Source organism: Fragaria vesca, linkage group LG1, assembly GCF_000184155.1.
Source record: "Fragaria vesca subsp. vesca linkage group LG1, FraVesHawaii_1.0, whole genome shotgun sequence".
Lineage (NCBI taxonomy): Eukaryota > Viridiplantae > Streptophyta > Magnoliopsida > Rosales > Rosaceae > Fragaria > Fragaria vesca.
The window spans coordinates 14,293,861-14,297,210 of NC_020491.1; the positions used below are offsets into that span (position 1 = coordinate 14,293,861).

General features: G+C 33.8%; 1 protein-coding gene across 1 annotated transcript in view; it reads right to left on the reverse strand.

Annotated features, from left to right (window-relative positions):
- Window positions 1–3,350, reverse strand: part of LOC101315185 (protein FAR1-RELATED SEQUENCE 5-like) — a 10,293-nt gene that overhangs the window by 5,902 nt on the left and 1,041 nt on the right. The gene's annotated exons all lie outside the window — the stretch shown is intronic.

Consider the following 3,350-nt stretch of genomic DNA (forward strand, 5'->3'; position numbering starts at 1 on the left):
ACGTGCCAGATATGGATAGAAAGCTACGGGAGTCTAGTTTCCAAATCAATTGGAATCACCTCAATATCTGTTTTCTAGAGGGAGTTATGACGCAATCATCAGACGGAGGTCATTCTGCCGAAAGGGAGAAAAACTAGGAATCCTAAACCAATTTGGTTTAGGCTTTGTGGCCGACTTCTCTAGGGTTTTTCCTCTATATAAAGCACGACTTCAAGGACAGAAGATGATCATCAACCCGTGCAAATAACACCAAAGCCTTTGCCGAAACTCCATCAACCTCCAAACACCACAATCCGATCCCACCTTCAGCATTCGTCCAAAGCACGTAGCCTAGGACTCCGCGCACTCGAAGAATAGAACAAGTAGGGATATTTTGAGAGTGTATTTCATCTTCTATTTTCGGATTGCTATGTGTTTGTTTTCGTTTATGTTTGCTTTAGGTATTTGCTTAAGTATGCTTCGATTCTTGTCTATGAGATAGAACTACTTTTGAACCATGTTTTGAATTAAAGTTTACAATTTATAATCAATGATTTGAGGTTTTATGCCGTGAGTTTTGTGTCTAAATACTTTAAGATTTTCGGTGCTATATTCCATTATCATGTGTAGTTGATACAAGTAGTTGATATTGCATGTGTTAATCATCCAAAGTTCGACTTTGATACACGTAGTTGATAAGTTGCATTGTCTTTGTTATTTCACCGATTTTCTACCTATGTTTGATTTGGACTTGTGCTTAAACACATCAAATTCTTTATGTGATACGTAATTGCATGATTAGTTTATGTGTGTGACCTATAAGTAGAGCACGTAGCCGAGCTTGTTTGTGTCAGATGTTGAATGAAACCCGTAGTCTAATTCTAAGTTGGTCTATGTCATAGGAACCACGTAGGAACTTATGTGCATATCAAATTTAGGTTGTATATTTGCTCACGGTATAGACTTAAATGAGATTAGAGATTGTCTTCTTTGTTCTTGCATGGTTGTTTGGTTGTGTTTGCATGATTGTTGGTTGATCACATGTAAATATGTATAGAAGTAATTTAGGATTTATTATCAATGTTTATTCCAAAATCATCAAAACCTTTAAACCTATATGCTTATTTCGATATTTACATTAGATTAGATGGATCTACCCTGTAGTTGGATCCCCGGTTTAGAACGATCCCTGCTTGCTTTATACTACGACTGATTTGTTGACAGGGTTAATTGATGCGTGTGCAAATACGTCTTATCAGTGTGGCTTGTCCTTTTAAATTTCTGTTTAGAATAAGAACAAAGGCTGTAGCATGTTGTTAGCCTTTGAAGTTATGTTTTAAATTTAGTTGGAATAATGAACTATGACAAGTTTGTATTGTAATAACCTCTTTATTGAATTAGTTATTGATTCCAAGTTCTTTAAATTGATTCATTATATTTCCAGCTCTTATATTTAATATTCATTGGTTAAACTCAAGGTATAATAAAATCTGCAAAAAGCTGGAACTATGTTTTTTTTGAAAATTCTGCATGAGTTACTTTTCTTTCTGAAAACCGTACAGTTTTGTTTGGAATTTGAAGTTGGTTTCCTCATAAGATTTGTAGTAGACATTTTAAGGTTCATTCCAGAATTTGAATAACTTGAAAACGATTTCTGTAGATTAAGTTATGATTTTTCAAAGTTTAAGATTTGCATCAGGAAATTCTGCATATCAGGGTTTCTGGGATTTTTGACTAGTTACATTCTTTCGAAAAACTGTACAAATTGGTTAATTTTTTGCACTTGGTTTCTTCATGAATGTTACAATAGACATCTTAAAGATCAATTAAGAGTTGGAATCTCTTGAAAATAAGTTTTCTAGAATTAGTTATGATTTTTCAAAGTTACAAGTCTGCTGCATTTTTTTGAAACAACAACCAAGTTCTTATTTCTTTTACTAGCTAGCTTTTCTTTTCATTTCAGTCACACCTTCGACTCAAAAAAAAAAAAAAACATCTAGTTCAGGGTGTGACAGATCACCAACATACCATTGTTCAGATTAAGTGGCACATAAGCTTGTGGTTTTACAATTGCAAGTGAAAATTATCTTTTCCAAACGGCCATGATTGAGTGTTACCGATTCCCAGTGATGATTGTTCATGCACATTTAGTGTTAAAGAATAGATCGAGCATGCTGAATTGCTGATAATTGGAGATTTGGAGGGTATATACCATGGCACCTAGCTTAATAAGCTTAGCTACCAAATATTGAAACATGTATGTAACCTGTTCATATACATACTGCTTGCTTCATCACCTCGATCAGATGCATTTCTGATTTACTAACCTTCTTGCATGACTTTCACCAACTTATTTTCATTGCAGCACTAGAAAATTGCTAGTAAAATCAAATGATCGATAATGGTAGGTGGTTTGTGTACATGAGATGTTGGAGACAATTAAAAAGTATTAGTTGGCATCGGGAACGTACTGTAATAATTTAGTAATCAGTTATTGGTTTCATTATGTCTAAATTGGACAATCTAACTCAAGCTTGTCTATACTGATGAAAAAAGTCGAAAAACTTTACCCTGTTCTATCGATCAATAATACTACATGTATACAAGAATAAAATACATGGATGAACTGAAGAAGAGGAAGCGAGATTGAGATGAATTGAGAGAGAAGACGAAGGAGTCAAATGTGAAGGGGGAGGAAGACGGGAGAAGACTGAGAAGAGAAAGAGAACAACGTTAGTTTTCGTTAACATAGAAAACCTAAAGCTTTGCATTTAATGTATAATTTGCTGATGTAGCCTATCTATAGCCTTTAGATGTCTCATCTACGGTTATTATTAAAAGCTGCCAAGTACGTTAAGAGTAACCAAGGAGAGAATCTTAATCCATACACATATACATCCGCCAATTGTAGAAGCACTAGAATTATACCCGCGTCTTGGCGCGGTGTATACATTTACGGTGTGTTTGGATATGGGTGAATTCCTGAGAATTTAATCAAACATAATGAATTCTCAATTTCTTAGGACGGTTTCCCTCGTTTGGATACTTATCCCATGGAATTAGCAATTTTCACGGGAAAATAATCGTGAAATTTAGGAGCTTAAATTCCCGACTTGAATTCCTCACAAAATAAGCATCATTTGTCAATTCCATTAACTAAGGTTAGTCTGAATACAAATTCTTGTCATTTTAAAACTCTACATCATGAAATCTAAATAATGAAATTCTTAATTAATAGAATTTAAATTCATGGAATTGTAATTCTAATGGTTTTAAAATTTCTACGGACACATTATGAAATTCAAATAATGAAATTCTCAATTAATAGGATTTAAATTCATGGAATTGTAATTCCCATGATTTTGAAATTT